The sequence below is a fragment of the Lycorma delicatula genome, chromosome 3 (genome assembly GCF_047948215.1).
Source record: "Lycorma delicatula isolate Av1 chromosome 3, ASM4794821v1, whole genome shotgun sequence".
Classification (NCBI taxonomy): domain Eukaryota; kingdom Metazoa; phylum Arthropoda; class Insecta; order Hemiptera; family Fulgoridae; genus Lycorma; species Lycorma delicatula.
Window position 1 is genome coordinate 214,292,882 of NC_134457.1, and position 23,006 is coordinate 214,315,887.

General features: G+C 30.8%; 1 protein-coding gene across 1 annotated transcript in view; it reads right to left on the reverse strand.

Annotated features, from left to right (window-relative positions):
• pan (transcription factor pangolin) overlaps positions 1 to 23,006 on the reverse strand; it is an 810,214-nt gene that overhangs the window by 293,761 nt on the left and 493,447 nt on the right. The gene's annotated exons all lie outside the window — the stretch shown is intronic.

The following is a 23,006-nucleotide window of genomic DNA, read 5'->3' on the forward strand; positions in this document are numbered from 1 at the left end:
GAATAATATTTTTCCCATTTGGATTTATGTTGTCTCGTTTTTAGATCGGGAAAAAACATAATGTTTATCCCTAGCTCGGCTGTCCCATCGCAAAGAAAACACATGTACTTAGTATAGCCTAACTACATCCCTAACAAAATAGCTATAACTTTCAAATAAGCACATATGCTCCAGCTATGTTTTTTATAATTTATTTTTTCAAGAACGTCTTTCATCAGATCGTATGTCTCCAATTAATACCATAAGCCATTGGTATCGAAGAATATTTGTTACCGTTGTGTAGTAGAACCACTTTTAAACTATACTTAAACGAATCTATGAAAAGGCGCCAGTCCTCAGCTTTATGAAGTTAACCTAAGTGAAACATAAACTCATCAGTATTGGCGCAATAAATCAAATTATTTTCATCAATAAAGTACTGAAAAAGTTCTTTTTGTCAGCTTCGAAAGCCCGAAATTTTTGTATTTTTTTGAATTAAATTCCAACCTTGCAGTTTTGATCTTAACAATTCAGCTTGATTTTTTGATAAATTGAAACCCCTAACCAAGTCATTTAAATCACCTAATGATGTAAGATGTGGCTTATTTAAAGATAATTCAAAATAAAAAAAAACATTATTTTCTTCTTCAGTACTGCCTGATTCTTCATCGCTGCTTTCGAAACATACATTAACAGTTCACAGGCAGCTCAGGAATTGGAATAATTTCACTGTCAGGTATAGGCCTGACTGCCGCAATGAAGTATATTTTACAGTTTGTTTAGATTTTTTAGAAAATCCAGACACACTTGTTAAACAAAAGTAACAGTCGGTTACATAATGTTTTGGTTCACGCCTAACCATATGTACATCAAATGGCAAAGCCTTCCATGTACCTTTCAGCCATCCTCTTAAATATACAGAACAAGTAGTAGTGGATACTATAGGAGGAGCCAACATCCTATCCTGATCATCAATTTTACACTGAAAGTACAAATGATATGTTTTTCGATTAAAGGTGTTTTTTCTATCTGATTTTACGATAAACTCACCAGATATTCAATAAAAGGCATCCACATCATTTACACAATTTCGAGGCATTATGATACTGTACTGTTAAACAACTGAAGACAGCAATAAGACTGAACAAAAGTAATCCATTCCTAAATCCAGTGCTTAATAGAAACAACACAGCTGTGTTTGTTTGATTCAGCTACATTTTTTGACCTGCACACACATGATTAATCTTGTCCATGAAGGTTCATATTTCAGTATTTGATATGATGTCATATTATGTGACTACATGATCTAATTCTTTGTCTAGTATTGTTTATTTATAGCTTACAAATTACGTTAATAAAGTTAAACAATAAAAAATGAGCCAACAGTATAGAATGTAGAAGGTTAAAACAACGCTAACTATTCGTCGAAAAATGAAAAAAAATCCTTTTAGGTAAAATTAAAAATTTTTTCAAAAATTGTAGGTGATAGAAAGATTCTGGGTTCATATTCATTTTCAGCATCAAAAAAGATTAAAATCACGTAACGCATGTTACAAAACAAAAATTATGTTTATCCGTGTAATCAGATAACAAAATATTTAAATATATATATATATATATATATATATAATAAAATATATATATATATATATAAAACAAAATATGTATACACATACATTCATATTAATATAATAAAAATAGAGAAGTTTTATTTATTATTCTACGGTATCATAAAAACTACTGAAGAAATCTGAAATTAAATTTTACAACCTGAAACAAGTAAATGAATAAATTAAATATTTCTTTTTTTTAATTTTTGGTGTTGAATTTTATTATAATAAACCGAATTCCAAAGTGATTTCTTTTTATTCTACCTCCAAACACAATGCTTTAAAAAAAACAAAAAAACATTTAGACTATAAAATTTCATATTAAAAAAACAGTAGTATTTATAAACATTAAATTAACAATCATAAACTGTAAAGAATATAAAATTTTACTATTATCGTGTAACGTAGGCGTTTGTTCCACCACGAACTACAAGTATGATGTCCTGTTTCGTAATACTTCAACACAACTTACGTTTACATGTATATGAAATAAAACAAGATTCTTAATCCAAAAATGGAAAACAGTTAATCTTTTTCAGTCTAATAGTAACGTATGATTACCAAATTTCTAAAAACGGGATTGACGTTTGAAATGACAGATACGTAACTGCCAGCACATACGCTGTAGTAATGCGAAATGGATTCTCATTCGCAAGAAAGATTGTATTAAAAAAGGCACCGGCCAACGAACGATAGGCCCTGGCTTAGTCTGGTTTATATTTATATTACTTTGCTTTAGATAGCTACTGCACACTTCACGGACGATTAAAAGACTTTTTTTTATATGATCAAGCACAGTACTGCGGAAAATCCTTGGTAACGACATTAATATCTACCGACAGCGGTTGGCGTCGTTCCACATCCACTGCGTACAGTCGCAAGGCGTATTACATTTAAAATAAAGGGTAGCCTTACGTAGAAAATCTGCTGATACAGAAAAGTGAATTTTATTTCATTCTGAAAACATTAAAAAAATTTACTGAAAAATAAAGAAAAATATTCTGCCTATATATATTTTAAAAATTACACGGATTTAAGCCTAAAAGAAAGCACAAAATATTTTTTTTAATAAACCCAATTATAAATAATCAAATATTGGAGACGATTAGCACAGGAGAAACGAGCCTTCAATCAGAAATATAATTTTTTACACCAAAAATGAATTTACACGTCAAGAAAAGATTTTTGAAAGTACATGTTTGGAGCGTAGCTTTATACGGAAGTGAAACTTGGACGAAAGGGGTACCTGAAAAGAAAAAATTAGAAGCTTTTGAAATGCGGTGCTACAGCAGAATTTAAAAAATTAGATGGGTGAATAAAGTAACAAATGAAGAGGTGTTGCGGTAAATCGATGAAGAAAGAAGCATTTGGAAAAATTAAAAGAAGAGACAGACTTATAGGGTACATATTAAGGTATCCTGTAATAGTCGCTTTAATATTGGAGGAACAGGTAGATGGGGAAAATTGTGCAGGCAGGCAACGTTTGGAATATGTAAAACAAATTGTTAGGGATGCAGGAAGTAGTGGGTATACTGGAATGAAACGACTAACACTAGAAAAGGAATCTTGGAGAGCTGTATCATACCAGTAAAATGACTGAAGACAAAAAAAAATCCCAATTAAAATATTAAATATATTTCAATTAAATATTTAAATCACAGATATTTTTATTTTATAATAGATAAAAATATCCCACCATTGATTCACGAGTAACATTCCAGAATAATATTTAATATATTCAATGACATCAAGTGATGAACAATCAACCTTTCCGAAAAAGTAATTGTATATATTTTTTTCCAAATACTACTTTAATTTCTTCTAAATAATGGTTACTTTTAATTGCGATTTTTTTTCTGTTTATTAAACAACGTACAGTTTTTTCTGACCATTTATGACCAAAATTTAGATGTTTTTGGAAAATAGCCGATAATCGGATAACGTTTAATCCAACGCTTAACTTTTCAAGGGCAAGAAAAGAAGTCATATACTTAACAGGAGATAGTATTTAGATTATTGAGTTACAGGAGATAGTCTTTTATAGATTTTTTTTTTTTGTTTGTGTTATTCATACGAGAATAAATTCTAGTTAGTTTTTAAAAGTTGTGAAAATACAGTATTTTTATTTTATTATTTTTTTTTAAAGTTATTCGAAGACAATGTTTATTAATGGAATAAAACGTTTAAATTAACAGAAAGATGTTAACAGTAAAGATCAAAATCGATTGTATAGTTATGAAACAACTTTAAAAGATGAAATTTTATCTGTATACATATAATACAATTAATACAAAAAATTACAGTAATGAATCAAATGACATTTCGAAAGAAAAATGTTCGATAGGAAGTTGATGAACTTAAACTGCAAATAAAAATTAAAAATTATTTATAACGATCTCCAAAAAATAAAACATTTTTAAAAAAAAATCTTCGACTATTTTTTAGAGCTATAAAGTAAGCAATGAAAAAAAAAAACTAGAATGGTAAGCAGTTAGAAATACTTAAGAATCCACGTATACAACTAAAATTATATATTTTATTAAAAGAATTTAAGAAATATTTAATTTATCTAGAAGATACATATCAAAACGTAAAAATCCAGTTAATAAATAAATTTAGATCCTCCATTAATGAGGCAAGATAAAATACCTTAAAGTTAATTTTTAATATCAAAAATGCTATTATATATACGACTTGACCAATCTTGATAAAATTTTCACATGCACTACTTTAGATTCACTACTTCAGCGTATCTGAATTTCAATGAAACTGATCTAGTAGCTTCGGACATTTTCGAGTCACCAAATTTTAGACGTAGGCCTATGTATATACTAAATAAGAAGAAACCCCAATTTAAGTGAATGGTATTTCGTACTCCTTATAACTTAAAACATAAAGAAAATTCATTTTTCGACCGAAAGTTACGATACACATTTTTCTTTTGTAGATATTCATTCCTGTATAGTTCTGGGAACAATACTTTTAAATTTCTCTATTACAAAAAAATTTAACCCATCAATTCTCCAAGAATTTCAGTCTAATCTTATTTTTCCGAAGAGTAGAAATGGGCGAAATTTTTAACTGCACATACTGAAAACAAAGGATTTCCCGTTAATGAAACAGATATTATTTTTGTACAATTGGATGTTTAATAATATCTATTGATTTTTGTCAACAAGCTGCTTCTTTGTTGGTTTACCAAAATACCGATTTCTCAACCCATAAAGAGACTAGTTCGAACCATTACAAGAGTAATCTTAAACTGTCATTTTTTTTCATATCCACGACTGATTTTTACATTTATACTTAGAAGTACTAATAGGTTCACACCTTTTTTGATTTGTAAATTAGCATCAAATAAAAATTTAAAAAAATGCAAATTACGCGTATTTGCCATCTTTACAACCAGTGGGGAATCGAATACCGCGTGGTAAATTAATTAGCTCTTATTAGAAATATATCAATGTAATTTGTTTTATTTATTCTGAATAGTTAGGACCAATAATTACATTTTCTTTAAAAATTAATTACATTTCAATTAATTTTCTTTACATTTATAATAAAATAGCGATCAGGGGTAGAGAGACAGAACGCCCAGTATTACGAATCTTTTAGATTTAGAAGTTGTAGGTTCGAATTTCGTAACAGTAATTAAAATAAAAATGGTATAATATAATAATGGTAAAGGGCACTATGATTTAACTGAAGTAGTTTTACATGTATATATTTACATTATGTAACAGCTGTTGGCAAAGCTTCCCGCATAATTCCAATTGACAGATACATCGGATTTTTTAAAATATTTTCAGTAACATTAATTCCACGTAAATATCTCTATGATTAATATTTTAACCAGTTCTATTAGCAATGATCTAAATAAATTTTCACATTAAAACACAATAAAGTCGTATTAATTATTATACGAGATTAAGTCAATTATTATCCACAATTTTGTTATAATTTTGTTTATGTTGGTAGTACTGTCGTGTTGCGCAGATGACGCATACGTAATTTAATTGTTGTTATGTTTGTGTAGGTTTGCTGCTGCTAGGTTAGTTTCATTATCGCTGCCCTGCCGTTAAACCATGGCTGCTCCGCTTTCTGTTTGCACCAAAGAAGAGCAACGTTCACCGATCAGTTTTTTTGGGTCGGAAGGTGTATCAGGGGCCGAAATTCATCGAAGACATTCGGTACAGTACGAGAACAGTGTGTTGCCGAAACGGAGTGTCTACGAACGTATTAACAAATTCAAAAATGGTCGCACAACTGTTACGCACGACGAAGGAGTCGGACGACCGTTTACCGCCACAAATGAGGAAAACATTGAGCGTGCACGCGACATGGTTTTCTTAGACAGACGAGTAACTATCGATGAAGTGGCACAACGTCTGCAAATTAGTCAAGGTTCTGCCTACGAAATCATCCACAACAGAGTTGGATTTCATAAAGTATGTGCAAGATGGGTCCCAAAAAGACTCACACAGCTGCATAAACAAACGCGCTTGTACATTTGCCAACAACATTTGGATCGCTTTGGTAACGAGCGGCACATCTTCTTAGACAGAATCATCACTGGTGACGAAACATGGATCCATCGTTACGAGCCGGAGAGTAAACGGCAGAGTATGGAATGGAAACATCCAAATTCGCCCTGCAAAAAAAAGGTTCAAGACTCAACCGTCCGCAGGAAAACTGATGCTTACGGATTTTTGGGACTCACAAGGTCCAGTATTAGAACATTATGAGGAAACGGGCACGACAATAAACAGTGCGCGTTACAGTAAGATGCTTACTGCCAAGCTGAAGCCTGGAGCTCGAAGCAAACGCACAGGACTGCTGCCGAAAGGTGTTGTGTTGTTGCACGACAATGCCCGTCCACATACTGCTGCCCATACTGCTGAAACACTCCAGAAACTCAACTTTGAAATACTGGCTTACCCACCGTATAGTCCTGATCTTGCCCCTTCTGACTACTAAATTTTTGGTCTACTCAGAGGCATTAAGGGGCCGTCGATTTACCTCGGACGAAACAGTGAAAGAAGCAGTAATTTCCTGGCTCGCAGCTCAACCGAAAACCATCTTTTATGAGGGCATTAGGAAGCTTGGGCAACGATGGACCAAGTGCGTTGAAATGCAAGGGGACTATGTTGAAAAATGATGTTCAAGTTTCCTATTTGTATTACAATAGAATTTATAACTACTTTGCGGATAATAATTGATAGCCTTCCACATTTTGTCAGAATATAATTAATAACAATTGTTATATTTCAGTATACTATTATTTTCCATACAATACACAGATTAACTTACGGAGAAATGGAAATAATTTCACGATACGTTCTATTGGAAAAAATAAATAAAATTCAAATAAACATCGATCCGGAAACCTATGTTTTGAGTACGGCTAATTAAAAATTTCGCCTTTATTTCTAATTATTATGATAAGTTGAAAGGAGATTAACCCACCGGGTTGGTCTAGTGGTGAACGCTTCTTCCCGAATCAGCTGATTTGGAAGTCGAGAGTTCCAGCTTTCAAGTCCTAGTAATGGCAGTTATTTTAACACGGATTTGAATACTAGATCGTGGGTACCGGTGTTCTTTGGTGGTTGGATTTTAATTAACCACACAACTCAGGAATAATCGAACTAAGACTATACAAGATTACACTTCATTTACACTCATACATATCATCCACTGAAGTATTATTGAAAGGTCATTACTGGAGGCTAAACTGGAAAAAGAAAGGGGTTTGAATACTAAATCGTGGATACCGGTGTTCTTTGGTGGTTGGGTTTCACTTAACCATACATCTCAGAAATAATATATCATCCACATTCATCCTCTGAAGTAACGACGGTGATTCCCGAAGAAACAAAAAGGTGTATACTTGTTTTATTATTATATATAGATATACCGCATATATATCTATATATATTAATAAAATATTTTTTTAAACAGCTCATATTCAGAAAGTATTGAAAATACTTTTAATATTAAATACTTCATTATTTACTTTATTAAATACTTTTATATCAAAGTATTTTTCATATACTATGAAAAGACTTTTTCATAGAATTTTAATTTACTTTATAAGTAAATAAATTGCAAATTTGAAGCTTGGGATAGCGTACTGAACAATTTAAGCATATGAATCATGAAACAATCTCAGCATATGAAGCCCGATCAGAATTCCAAACTAGGCTTGTTCTTTATGAAAGACTAAGCCGCTACCAGTTCATTAAAGAGGTCAGTTTTTTACAAATAAATGAGAAAAATAGTCTAAACAAAACTCAAAAGTGGCTAATAAGCTATTCCGCATGAAATTATAGTAAAGTGTAAATTGAATAAATTGAAAAAATTACACAGACTTGAAAACAAAAAAACATTGTACTTATATTGTACAGTAGTTCATTTTAACGAACATAATATATAAATACAGCCATACCAGAGTAGAATTATAGAGTATATTCATGTATAATGTATTCATCCTAAAGGGCTACTTACTAGTTTTATACGTAAATATTAACTACGGAGAACAAAATTTTTCTGTCAGTAAAACCATTTAAAAATTAAATTGAATTAGAAGATCAGCTCTTTTAACAGTCGTTAATTCTAAACGAGAACATTTCTAATAGCTAGTGTGATTTCCGGTACAAGCAAGCATTGTGTAAAAAAAAAATAAAATGATACACTACTACAAAAAGAAGCCTCGGGGGAAAAACAACTTTTATCTATCTACACTCGTTTTCTTTTTCAATATAATTGTCAATTTAAATGCACAAAGATCATTTTTAAATGAATAATAATAAAAAAGCGGAAACATTTTATTTACCAATTACTGATATTGACGAATTAACATATCATAATATCTTAATTTTTATAACTGTTTTAACATGTATACTCTTAAAATATTAGTTAAAAGATAAAAAACACTAGTATACTGTTATTTTCTTTTTATATAAGGTATTTTGACAAAACTAATGAACCTTATAATACATTAAATACTGTATACCTAAAAATAACCGATTCAAAATAATACAAAATTATAGGATAACAACCAGAATAAAATGTTACAGCTGTCAAATTTACCAACCAATCATTAAAACAAAGGAAAAATATAATAAAAATACCACAAATTAAAGAATCCTTTAAAATATGTGTTTTTTTTTTGTCTTCGGTCATTTGACTGGTTTGATGCAGCTCTCCAAGATTCCCTATCTAGTGCTAGTCGTTTCATTTCAGAATACCCTCTACATCCTACATCCCCAACAATTTGTTTTGCATACTCCAAACGTGGCCTGCCTACACAATTTTTCCCTTCTACCTGTCCTTCCAATATTAAAGCGACTATTCCAGGATGCCTTAGTATGTGGCCTATAAGTCTGTCTCTTCTTTTAACTATATTTTTCCAAATGCTTCTTTCTTCATCTATTTGCCGCAATACCTCTTCATTTGTCACTTTATCCACCCATCTGATTTTTAACATTCTCCTATAGCACCGCATTTCAAAAGCTTCTAATCTTTTCTTCTCAGATATTCCGATTGTCCAAGTTTCACTTCCATATAAAGCGACACTCCAAACATACACTTTCAAAAATCTTTTCCTGACATTTAAATTAATTTTTGATGTAAACAAATTATATTTCTTACAATATATCTTATATTTCTTCTTAAAATATGTGTTATTAAACAAAAATTATTTAAATAATTAACAATAACAAGATAATTCGTAATTACTTAGTAGATAGCGTATAATTAAAAGGAAACTAAGAACAGAAAATCAGAACTGCGATGAAGAAAACTCCATTTGGAGAATAGTAACTTAATTAACTACAATTGAAATGACAATCTTTTTTTTTTTACTCGTCTTAAAAAATCAAATACGGCAGAGAATGGTAAAATGTAATTTAAACTTCTTTTTTTAAATTAAAGATATATCATTAAAAACATATTATTATCATTAGAATTAAATGGACTTTTTTCTTAGTTCACCGTACCGGCATTTGAAATTACTCTTATAATATTACAAATCTTATAAAAGTGTTAATTCATTTATCAAACTAACGGGATTGTTTTCATTATAATTTACACAATTTAGAAATTTAGAAATAATAATTCTACCCAAAATACGAGCGGTTATCTTTAAAGTAAAGCCCATTTCATTGTAAAAAGATTTATTTTCAAAAATTTATAAATATTTTTTATTTCTCTTAAACTACATACCTTATGATACTTTTCTATATAATCGCCATCTAAATTAAGATATTTATCGTAGCGATACACCAACTTTAATATCCTCTCTTCGTATTCTTCTGCCGCCAGACCATTTGGCCACTGATTAATAGCATTTTTAAGTTCATCGTCATCCGCGAATCGCTTACCGCTCAAAAATTCTTTCAATTTCCCAAACGAATAGTAATCAGAAGAAGCTAAGTCCAGATTATATGGTGAATGATCGTAAATTTCCCATCCAAATGATCTTAGTAAATCACGTGTCGGACCAGCAACACGTGAACGTGCATTATCGTGCAGATGGACGGAGCCGTCGGTTAGCCACTCACGTCGCCGATTTTGAATGTAGCGCCGTAACTTACGTAGGGTTTCGCAGTAGGCTTATGCATTTATAGTCGTTCCACGTGGAATGAAATCGATCAGCAGTATACTAAACCGATCCCAAAAGACTGTGGCCATCAGTTTGCGTCCAAATGGCTGTAGCTTAATCTTTGTCGGTTTAGTTGGTGATCAAGGATGACACCATTCACTTGACTGCCGTTTTCCTCTGGCATGTAATACGAAATCCACGTTTCATTGCCGGTAACAATTGAATTAAGGAACTCGCACATTTTCCTGTGTAGAGTATCAAAAATTCCAAAGCAGATCCCATTCGGATTTTTGTGACGTTCCGTTAAGACAGCACCCGACGTACAAAAACCTTTTCTGAAGCCTAAATGGTCATGAACAATAACAGCTCTTTAAACCTCAGAAAAAGAAGGGCCAGGTTGGAAATCGTTGAGCGACGATCTTTTGTGATTTCATCATCGACGCGTTTCAACAAGTTCTCCGTGATTATCGAGGGCCTCCCCGAATGTTCTTCATCGAGCACATCAATTCTGTTATTTCTAAATCTTTCACACCATGTTTCTTTCATTCATTACAGTATCACCGTACACAGCAACCGACTGCCTATGAATTTCAGCTGGCTTAACATTTTGACGGTTAAAAAAACGTATGACTCCACGTATTTCACAGTCGGCGACAACATAGATTTTCCTATTCATTCATAACGTAATAACTCACACGATAATAACTACACCGTGAAAAATTACAGACAACAATGCAGCGTGTACATTACTAGCATGACCATGAACGACACAGGTTCGCCAACCTAAAGAAAAGAAATTTCCCAGCGATCTTTATTTTAGAGATATCCCTCGTATTATTCCTCGGATGAATTTTGAAAAAAGAAATTCTTATTTGTTAAGGAAACAAAAATTACCAGCCGTCGTCTCAAATTCGTCATAATTATTTATCAGAAAAGTTTTTCTTCTAAATTGAGATTCAAATCACTTGTATTAATTTGTATTTTAAAACTGAATATTATGTATGCCTTGACATCAGTTTGGCGCCCGAGAAGAATAGTATTTTGATTAACCGAACTGTTAATAACTTCATTAGCAATGTCTTTTAGAAAAGAAAAAGAAATCGTTCTGAGATATCTTTTAAATATCAGTCGAATGAAATAGCTTAAACGTCAGTTAAATAAATCTTGGGACAAAGATTTGAAACACCGTGTAAATTAAAGAAATAGGAAGGTGAATGATTCCAAATTAATCTTCTGGTTATTCCAACTGATTGTTACATAATTTTAAATTAGCATACTTCCTTGTGGTATTTCACATAGATAAATGCTCGGACCTATATAATTCTTTATAAAAATCACCTAAACAATCTACTTAAACAAAAAATAAGTCAAAATTTTATTGCTTTTGTAACATTAAAGTTAAATAATCTGATGTAAATGAATTAATTCTTTGGATTTATGTTTAGGTTACAATGATAAAATCGTTGAATATTTAATAGTCGTACATACCCATGGTTTAGGTTATCAAATTCGGAGGGTCATATTTTTCTTCGGCTAATAATTATTGTATTGAAAACAGCCTTTCAGATTATACCAATATTTGATATAAAACTAAAACCATGAGGTTTTTCCACGGTTAGAAATTCCGTTTAATAATTTTTATAAAATTAGTTCAATAATAAAATAGTAAAAAATTAGTGATTAACTAAAAATTAGGGAATGAAATTTTTTTTTTAAATTTGTTTTTTTTTCAATGATGAGACATTACCGGTAATCGTCATTTAAAACAGTTTACATAAATTAAAAAGTTAATTTATTTCTTTTTCATTTTCAATCGCATTAACCAATTACATCAAATAAGGTTAATTTATATAAGCTGAAGTTAAATTGGAGAGTCAGGTAAACACGTAAAAAAAAAAAAAAAAAAAAAAAAAAAAAATCAAATAATAAAATAATAGTCGAATAACGCACGTAACCATATTAATCACAACTCATTAAAATAAATTTCTTTGTTTTATGCAAAATAAAATACAGTACTCAAGTGTATAAATGAATTTAGTTTATTCTTTTAAACGCAACTGGTAACTTTAAAGAAGAAATTCTTTCAAAACACACTGTAATAAAAGGTTAGTGGTTTTTTCCATAAATTATTTTCAAATTATTTATTTTTCTTTAGGTATTTATATAAATATTACAGAAAACAAATAATACAAACAATACATAACGTATTATTACGGATAAAAAAAGGAAAACATTTTCAATAAATTACCACAGTACACAGCAGAAGTCATTAAGTTATTAAATTAAGTATAAAAAGGTTTCAAGAAAATAAAACTGCACGAAGGTAGCAAAAAAACACCAGAATATGTCATTACAAGTAGGCAGGACGCAATTAAAACGTCATTTTGGCAAGAGCGAATATGAATAACCGTCAAGCCATTTCCGGCGACTCGAATTCAAGTATGTTTCGTAGACGATGCGTACCTCATCCTAAATATTAATTTTAAAAGTTATTTATTAAATAATAACAAGCGACAATAATAAAACAATTATTGAAAAATAGTAAATACATAAATATTATGGTGATCTTATGGTGGTATATTGTGGTGACCAAAACCACAACCAGAATAATAGCAATAATAATAAGCTACAATAATCAAACAAATCAATACATAACATAATCAAAACAGTAAATTATCATCATATTATATATCAAATTGTCATAAATGTCAATAGTAAAAATAAACAGAGCACACGACTAAAGAGTTACACACGACAGAGTTTAAAATAATCGTCAGGATTTATTACACGTAGATAAATAGAAAACCAGAAATCCGACCCATTAACAAAAGATATAGTATAGCCGCTAGTCTTAATACGTTTAACCAGCAGGTGTTAACAAACAATAAGTACACTAGAATAGAACAACCAAAAAGTTCACTGCAAATACTTCTTTGTCCTAAAGCTATCCTAACGGTTTATGAATGAAATTTAGTACATTATTTTTTTCACTTAGTCTTACAGTAACTCACCGATAATATTTCTTGCTTACTGAAATTACTCGTGGCGTCACCATAATCTTATCGAACTTAATTCACACTGGAAATTCGCTCCTTCACTGTCCTCCCCGTAGAATGCCCTCGCTGACTGACGTCTCGCAGACTCAGACTGACGTCGTAACGTCTCGCTGGACTGGTTCGCAGAACTCCCATCTTTTTTTTTTTTTTTCTCTCAGCTCCCCTGGGCCGGACCGACTTGTTGGTATTACGCCGCCCAGGGGAGTGTCTTTAAACTCAAATAGGCCTCCCCACCTACCGGCTATATACCGGCAAGGCAGGTCGGCCTACCGGTTAGCTCTTTTTGAGAGTTCTTTATCAATATTGCCCCCTTGGGGACCCAAAAGGGCAATACTAATACACCACATTATTACACCACGCCAGACCCAGATCGCCGCGACGCGGTACCGGGTCCCTTCAGTATTCAGTGTGCTGTTGCCTGACTGTTACCCGTGGAGTCCTTGGTGGCTCATCAGTGCCAACACACCGCAGCATGCTGGACCTCACCAGCAAGGCTGTCCACCCAGTCCTATTCTAGCCAACACCTTGTCTTCTCTCATCGGAGTATTTCTGTAGAACAACTTGTCTAACAAAACTAGCAAAATTATTCCAGTTTGACTCGCTTCTTAGCATGTAGTCTATTGTTGAACTCCCATCTTGCAGACTGATATCATAACGTCTCGCTTAGACTCATTTCGTAGAACTGATTTTTAAACGGTTTACCCCGAGGTATTTACATTTCTATCTTCTTTACCTGCCGGTCCGGACCCAAGTCGAGCGTGAGAATGGTCGACAAAGTCCGTTCGTTCTCTTGGATTCCTTAAACTGGTCCGATGACTCCGTCAGAAGACAATATTACAAAAGACGATCGTTAATCTGACCTCTTACGTTTTCTAAAAAGGTTCTTTTTAGTCCCTTTCTGGATTCTCAAATTATTTTATTTTCTACTACTTTCATATTCATAATAATTGGTAGGAATTCGTTACTCAGGCCCGCTATACCGGTCTTGTTACAATATATAGTCGAACCTCTATATAACGAACCTCGATATTACAACTTTTAGTGCACCGAGACATTTTAATAAAACTACGTATAATTTTACCTCTAACGTATTCATACCTCTATATAACCAAATGAACCATTTAATAAGACATACATTTTAATAAGACATACTGCATATTAACATAATACAGTAACTTTTACGATTTAAAAAAAAAATTATAACATTAAGTTTAGTATTTTGGACATCTCTGTGAGATTAAGACATTCTTTTGATTTCCGTATCTAAATTGTACCTGTTTACAAACACAAAGTATTCTTGACTACAGTAAAGAATGACAGATTATTTTTATTTAACTGGTGAAGTCAAAATTTCCAGGATTCTCTTATAACCCATTAACAATACAATTCTAACAAAAGTTTTAAACACTTGTTCTGCAGTTAGTGTCTGCCTTTACATTAAACTAGCGGAATTTCCCGAGTTCAATTAACCAATGCAGAGCACTAAAATTACTGTGCACAATTTTATTCATTTATCTAAACGATACATTTATCTCCAGTACGTAGACATACCATGTAGAATTCTTAGAAAACATTTAACATATAGTCCCTCTATTGTTCAGTGCATACATAGAGTTCACCAATAATTTTTCCAAAGAACCTCCATTTAACGATTTTTTCCCCCGGGATTCTCGATTTCGTTATAGTTTCGACTGCATGTATACAACAATTTTTTTTTAGTATAATTATAAACAAGTTTTCTTTTCTTTTTTTTTTGTAATATTTAAAGATAAAATATTTCAAACATTTAATTTTTTTCTACGCGTAAAATTAGTTGGAAAATTTATATGACTCTTGAATAATTATTTTAGTCATGAAATGAATTCTGGAAATATATATATTTGCACGATTATATCGATTTAAAATATGTAGCGTGTGATGAAAAGTGTAATAGATGTCAGTACAAAAATCAGATATCGGTGATAGAGAAGATGAAACAAAGACACTGTTATTCAGGAGTCAGAAGGACTATTCTGATTACTTTGCTTTTCAACTAAAAGGGGAAAAATTAAAATTTGTTTAGTTCACGTGAAACTTATGCATACTAGACAGTAAATAAGTGATATTTACTGAAGGCAGAGAGTACTGATTTTCTGGTTCAAGAATTATTATATAGAATCCAGCAAAAGACCGGTTAGAATTTTATGATCATAATAGATGTGATCTTTGGTCTGGAAGAGGTTAAAAATAAAAATAAAAATGGATAGAATTAGAGTCAGGGGTATGATGTTAGTCACATCAGCAACGTTACGTACCACTAGCAAAGAAATTGGATAACTCCACTTTACTTCCCTTTAATATCCTTTAAATTAAGGAAAGAAATAGAATTTACTAAAAGAATATTCATTTAAATACAAAATAACACAATCATATTGTTAAAAAATTCATAATGCATCAGATATTATCATGACAGTAGCCCAAATTATTTAAAGCACATAATTCAGTTAATAATATTATTGTGTAAATTGAAATCCGTATATAGAAGTTAATTAATAATAACAGTAATACAAAAACAACAATCATAATAATAATCATATTTTACTAAAATAACTAATAATTTAGAGAAAGGTTATCATAATTAACATAACCACAATTTATTTTACAACACTTTGTACAACGGATGTGTTAATGATAATAAACATATATTCAGCCTAATACGTAATAAAATAGAATTTGATTCGAAAACTAACGGGAAATAAATTACATATTAAAACATGAATGTGCGTGTATGCTATAATAATTAATTTAACATCTAATTTAAACCATTACAAAACAATAGAAGCTTATGCGATCGTTAAAACATTGATATTTTAAATACTATTTTCCAAAATTTATTTTAAAATAGTAATAATAAAAGAAACTTATAAGCCGTGTTTTGGAATATTCCGGTGATTAATAACGAACTTTGTCGTTTCCGGGAAGGTTAATTGATCGAAGCTTATCCCTACAAGTTAATTTAATGTTATCGGTTCTGTCTCTTAGCTCATGTTTGTTGTAGCAATCTAATTAACAACCTAACCTGGTATAATTAATTCGTAACATATCTATATTAAAAATTTAAAACTATTTTATTTCAAAGAAAAAAAAAACGTTTTAATTAAAAAGAGCAGATGGAACGACCTACATGTTCTAATAAAAAAAAACGCTGTGGATATCCTGAAAAATAATTACTCTTCACCGAGGTTTATTGGTGGAACAGTTCAGATGAATAAATTAAGCCCAACAAAAATGTAGGAAAATGTTCCTATAAGAAATCTAAGCCTGTTTTACGGGAAGGTCTTTCAGTCAATGGAATTATTGCAAATAGTTTTTAGACAATCCGAAATTCTTGATCGGTAACATCCTGCTCCAATCCTGGTAAAGATTCTCGATCTCCAGGGTTATGATGAAAGAAATGGATACCATTGTCTCAAGCAGACCAACAGTTCCTTTATAAGTAGATCGTCCCTTTACATCAACCGACTTCGTTGCTAGTAAAATCCGTATGATTTTCTATTCCTTTACGATAGATCCTTTTTCTCTCGACGGTGATTCGAGAGAAATCGCCCACACGATGTATCATAAGTTTATGAGTACCTGTTTGAACTAGTGTGGTGTTTGACTTTTTGTATTGCTATATGAGGTACAGTTCTGCCAAAAAATCTCTATTTTTCTATTCGGTAACTGTACAAAAATCCTAAATCCGGGATAAAAGTGCTAACAGAGTCGAATATACTTATTTTTATATTCAAATAGATTCTGGAAATGTGATGCTAATCATTAAGATATATATTACCGGAGCTAGAAGGTTTCATTTGAACTTATGTTTGTCAAAGGCCAAAGGTTGGGTTATATCCGAACCCGAGAAATACGTACTTATAACTACATACCATGGCAGAAGATCAAAATCTTGCTTTTCATTATTCACTTAAGAAATCAAAGTAAGGTTCACTGACCTCTAATAAGGTTCTTTGTAAACTGCAAGTATGAGTTGTAAAGTCTGAAAGCTTCGAGAGTAGTTCGTAAGTTAACAATACCCAAAAATTTGATAGATTTTATCCTTCAATGTTAAAAATTTTCTTAAGACTTGTATTCATTAATTCAAAATTCCTAACGGTAAATATACTAAGAAAAGTATGTAACAAGTTGCGTTCTTCAATGAGTAGATATTCTGTTGCTGACAGTCCGCCGAGATCTAGAATAAAATTCAGTCGTACGCTGTTAAAGAGCTTCACTCTATAATCAACAGGAATTGATTTGTGCTAAGCGTAATACTTGTAAAGACTGGGCCAGGCAAATGTTAACCCAACGGGTTGGTCTAATGGTGAACGCGTCTTTCTTAATCAGCTGAATTGGAAGTCGAGAGTTCCACCGTTCAAGTCCTAGTAAAGTCAGTTATTTTTACAAGGATTTGAATATTAGATCGTAGATCGTGGATACCGATGTTCTTTGGCGGTTGGGTTTCAATTAACCACACATTTCAGGGACGGTCGAACTGAGACTGTACAAGACTACACTCATACTTCATTTATCCAGAGGATTTATTATCTGAACTGTTATTACCGGAGGCTCAACAGGAGAGTAAAAAGAAAGTAGGAGGGCTAGGCAAATGTAAACAATAAATTAATCTACATTTTCTGCTTGAAACGATGCATAACATATACTACTGCCTTTACGTAGCAGTTTTTTTATTTGGGTACATTAAAAAAAAAAGATGAAAAATTATCGTGTTATCCACGGTAAATCTATAATAAAAAAAATTGTGAAATTTTCCATTATTTATATAAGGAATTTAAGTGAACTAGGATGAAAAACGATTACAATAAAGAAATTTCAAGAAAAATCAATCAAGAAGACCTAAACCTAAGTAAACCGTAAACAACAGATTCCGCTTTCATCATTGATAGTCGGGGTCATGCGTTAGAAATCAATTTTATTTCACTTGTTAAGACCTATGGCGCCATAACGGAAGTCTTACAAAGTTAAAGGTGACAACAGACTGTGTATATGTATACAATCATATATATCCGATCATGCCCTACAATTTTTAGCATCATTATCAATAAACTGAATCAATGATTGGCTATATATATATATATATATATATATATATATATATATATATATATATATATATGAAACCAGATCCATAGTTCAGACTGAAAGTGTTCTGATGTCAATTATTTATGTTTTGTTGTCAACTTTACTTCACTTATAGACGTTATAATACACACTATGACTAATTTTATAAAAACATAGTTATTATGGTGAATATTGAATTAGATTGGTCAATAATATAGTAAAGTCAAAGTAAAAAACACTCCTCATTCATACTCTAGTTTGTAACAGATAGCGCATTAGTTGTAAAATATGATAACACGTATCTTCTGCTTACTAAAAGTAAAAAAAAATTTCAAATACAAAATACAACAGTACCAGGAATAATTTACACGTTCCAATATTTTGTATTTCTTGAGGTATCGGACCCACCTGTGTTCAAAATCAAAAAAACCTTAAATAAAGATTACTTTTTCTGTAAAAGAATATATTCTAATTTGGTGAGGAGATAATAATTAATATTTGATTCATGTATTCTAATAATTGTCTTCTCTAACCTAATTTGTCCATCGTTTAACAAACTAGAAAAATGTAATTGTCTTCTCTAACAGTGCTACTCTTTTCTAATTTGTTTGTCCATCGTTTACAAACTAGAAAAATCAATTTTTGGATATTGACGTGACATTGTTTTGCTTTAATTTTTACCTAATTTTAAACTGAGTTTTTAATAAGTAAACGGTATTAATTATTTCTTGTAACTCCCTTTTGGTTACTACCGAAACTCTGGTTATTTACCAATGAAATCTTTTCTTCGACTCTAATCTTTGGCAATCTTTTTTTAGTGTGTTTATTTTGTTTTCATCCCTTAAATAAATAATCTGGTAGAGATTGTAAATAACAGTTCTTTGTCTACAGGACCGCAGTAAGAACTGAACATTATTAATTTATAATAGAAATGAAATTCCCAATTAAAAAAAAAATATATATATAAATAATTACACTGATAAATTCCAATTATTTATAATAAATTATTATCTTAATTACAGCTCCACGATACACTCCTAGGATAAAATGTATTCAGTAATTTACTTTAAAGGAGACTACACAAGAAATACGACAAGTAATTGGAGATGAACATCAAAGGATTTTCAACAGGAATAACTTACACAGGAGAAACACAAACCTCGCTGTATAAAAAGATCTGTGACTACCACATTAGTGAACACTGAATTACCTGTTCGTAATTCAGACAGGAATAATCCCTTCCCTTACACAATCATAATTCTCAACAAACATTTTATTTCACTCCTTGATGATCTGGCAAAAACAAAAAGAAGAAATGAACTTTAAAAAACATGATAACCTTTCTAAAAAAAGAAAAAATCCAATAAGACTGTATTTCCTAAATACGAAATAACAAAGTATTTGATATTTTTTGGGCTAATTTTGAATATAAAATTAAATTAAAACAACATATAGTACATCCAATAATAATTTAGATTTAGACTGAAATATAAATTTACAATTTAAATTTGCAAGGCCCACCTTCTAACAAATAAGTACATACATATATATATTTATTTAATAGGAGCAAATAATTTAATGTGATGGGTAAGATTAAATTAATAATCAGATTTTTTAAAGTCTGTACGTTCTAAAATAAACATTTTCACTTTTTAAAATGAAAAGTACACAAAATTTTATTTCATTAATAACTTCTGATATTTTTTAATTTTTTTTATTTTTATTATTATTATTATTATTATTACTATTAAATTATTATTTATTGTAATTTTTTTACAATTAGACCTTAATAAGTATTAATAAATCAATATATTTAAATTAAAAAAATGAGATGAAGTCAGATTTGAACCGATATTTCTGCCCCTTGTAAGACCTAAACATTTTATTAATTAAAATTCTATTTGGCTATAGCATTGAACCAATGAAAATAAGTACCACTTAGGATATATCGTTGAAAAGCCCTCGATGAGGGCTTATTACTGCAGTTAAGAAAAATTCAAAAATCGAATTTTTTCTGGATTTTGAGCTTTTTTGAACACTTTTGGTCCAGTCGATTGCAATCAAAAAGGGAGGTGCACAAGTAGATGTTACAACAGTTATAAATCCAAGATTTCAACATGCTATGACTAATCGTTTTTGAGTTATGCGAGATACATTCGTACATACACGTAAGTACGTTGTCACGTCGAAATTAATCGAAATGGATTCAGGGATGGTCAAAATGGATAATTCCGTTGAAATCTAAAAACCAAAATTTTCTCGCGATCACTATACTTCGTACAAGGAATTAAAGGAAAACAAAAATACAGGTCATATTGGAATGATAATTTAAATTTAAATTGATAAATAACATACAATTTAAATTTGCTAATGCACTCAATTCGATCGAATTGCATCGCATCGAATACTATAATATCTACGAGCAAGACCTCTTTAAACAGAATTAGAATATAATTTTTTTAAGGCGGCGAACAACCGGATGTATTACATTATTTAAATTTATTCAAATAAAAGAGATTTGTACAATCAAGTACAGCAACTGAAAACCCCCACCGCTACAAATTAAAAAATAAATAATGTAATAAGCTTAATAAATACTTCAACTGTATTCGATTCCAGGTCTTCATTGAGATTATATACACTGCCTAACTTTCAGAAAAGATTTTTAAAAATATTTATTAAAAAATCTAATTAATGAAAATCTGTATTTTAAACAATTTTAATAAAATATTCGTGTCCACTTTGCACAAAAACATAAAGTATTGAAAGTAATGAATGATTTTATACATATAATACAATGAATTTATTTTCTAGTCAGCTAAATAAATAATCAAAATAAAATCCAAAAATGAAAAATAAATACCATATTATATACAATTCGTTAATATAAACAAGTACATAAATAAAAATTGTGAAACGAATCGACTCAGTTACGTGCTTAATGGTACAATATACCGAACAAAATTACAACTATTTATGTAAATTCACCAACGATAAACAAACAATATTAACTCCGGGCAAATGCTTTACAAATTACAAAAAATACGAGAATTCAGAGGTCGTATGCATAACTGTTCCATATCAAAACATGATTTATTATCAACAAAACAAAAATCTACACATGTATTTCTAATTAGATACAATACCTCAAATATTATTATTTTTAATAAATTTTTGGGGTAATTAATAATATCATTTAATGATATTTATTTGTTTTGTTTTTTACGAATTCATTTGAAGGCCTGTTTTTATAGGATTCTTAATACTAACAGATCGTTTACACTTTTAAATTTGAATTAAGTATCCGTTTAAAAATAAAAATAAAAAAAACTTAAAAAACTAACATGGTGATAGGGTACCATTAAATCGTGAGTGAGTGAAACGACTTCCTAGTAGTTAATTGTTCTTTCTGAACAAGCTGTGAAACTAGACCAAATCTTTTGTACGAAAATACAACCTAATCTACTTGAATGATTAATATGTAAATGTTTTTATATTATATATGATTTCAAAGAACTTTCAAAGAAAATAAAAATCAAGACATATAAACAGATTTACTTAGTCCAAACTAAGTAGTAGAAATTTAATTAAATAAAAAGTGATTAAACACTTTTACCTGGAAACGGTTTTGTAATATTATACATCACTGAATGTCTGGTTCTTTAAGGAAATTTCGGAAGAGTTCTTCTTGGGAACCGATTTATGTATATTTGTTTATGTATTTGTGTGCGTGCGCGCGCGGGCGTGTGTGTGTATGTTCACCCACATTTTTTTTTTGTCTTCAGTCATTTGACTGATTTGATGCAGCTCTCCAAGATTCCCTATCTAGTGCTAGTCGTTTCATTTCAGTATACCCTCTACATCCTACATCCCTAACAATTTGTTTTACATATTCCAAGCGTGGCCTGCCTACACAATTTTTTCCTTCCACCTGTCCTTCCAATATTAAAGCGATTATTCCAGGATGACTTAGTATGTGGCCTATAAGTCTGTCTCTTCTTTTAACTATATTTTTCCAAACGCTTCTTTCTTCATCTATTTGCCGCAATACCTCTTCATTTGTCACTTTATCCACCCGTCTGATTTTTAACATTCTCCTATAGCACCGCATTTCAAAAGCTTCTAATCTTTTCTTCTCAGATACTCCGATCATCCAAGTTTCACTTCCATATAAAGCGACACTCCAAACATACACTTTCAAAAATCTTTTCCTGACATTTAAATTAATTTTTGATGTAAGCAAATTATATTTCTTACTGAAGGCTCGTATAGCTTGTGCTATTCGGCATTTTATATCGCTCCTGCTTCGTCCATCTTTAGTAATTTTACTTCCCAAATAACAAAATTCTTCTACCTCCATAATCTTTTCTCCTCCTATTTTCACATTCAGCGGTCCATCTTTGTTATTTCTACTACATTTCATTACTTTTCTTTTTACCCACATTTTGAGAAAAGATATTCACACAGAGAGTACACTGAGTGAACAGAATAAATATGCGATTTGTAGTTCCTGAAATGTCATCTGAATTTTGGAGTACTATAAAAAACAACTTCCCCCTTCCAGAGTGGTCTAAATTTTTCACATGCCACCAATAATAGGAATGAATAGGGGAATTTCCTTACAGAATCGAGAGCTCGTTCTAAGATGACTCTTTACTA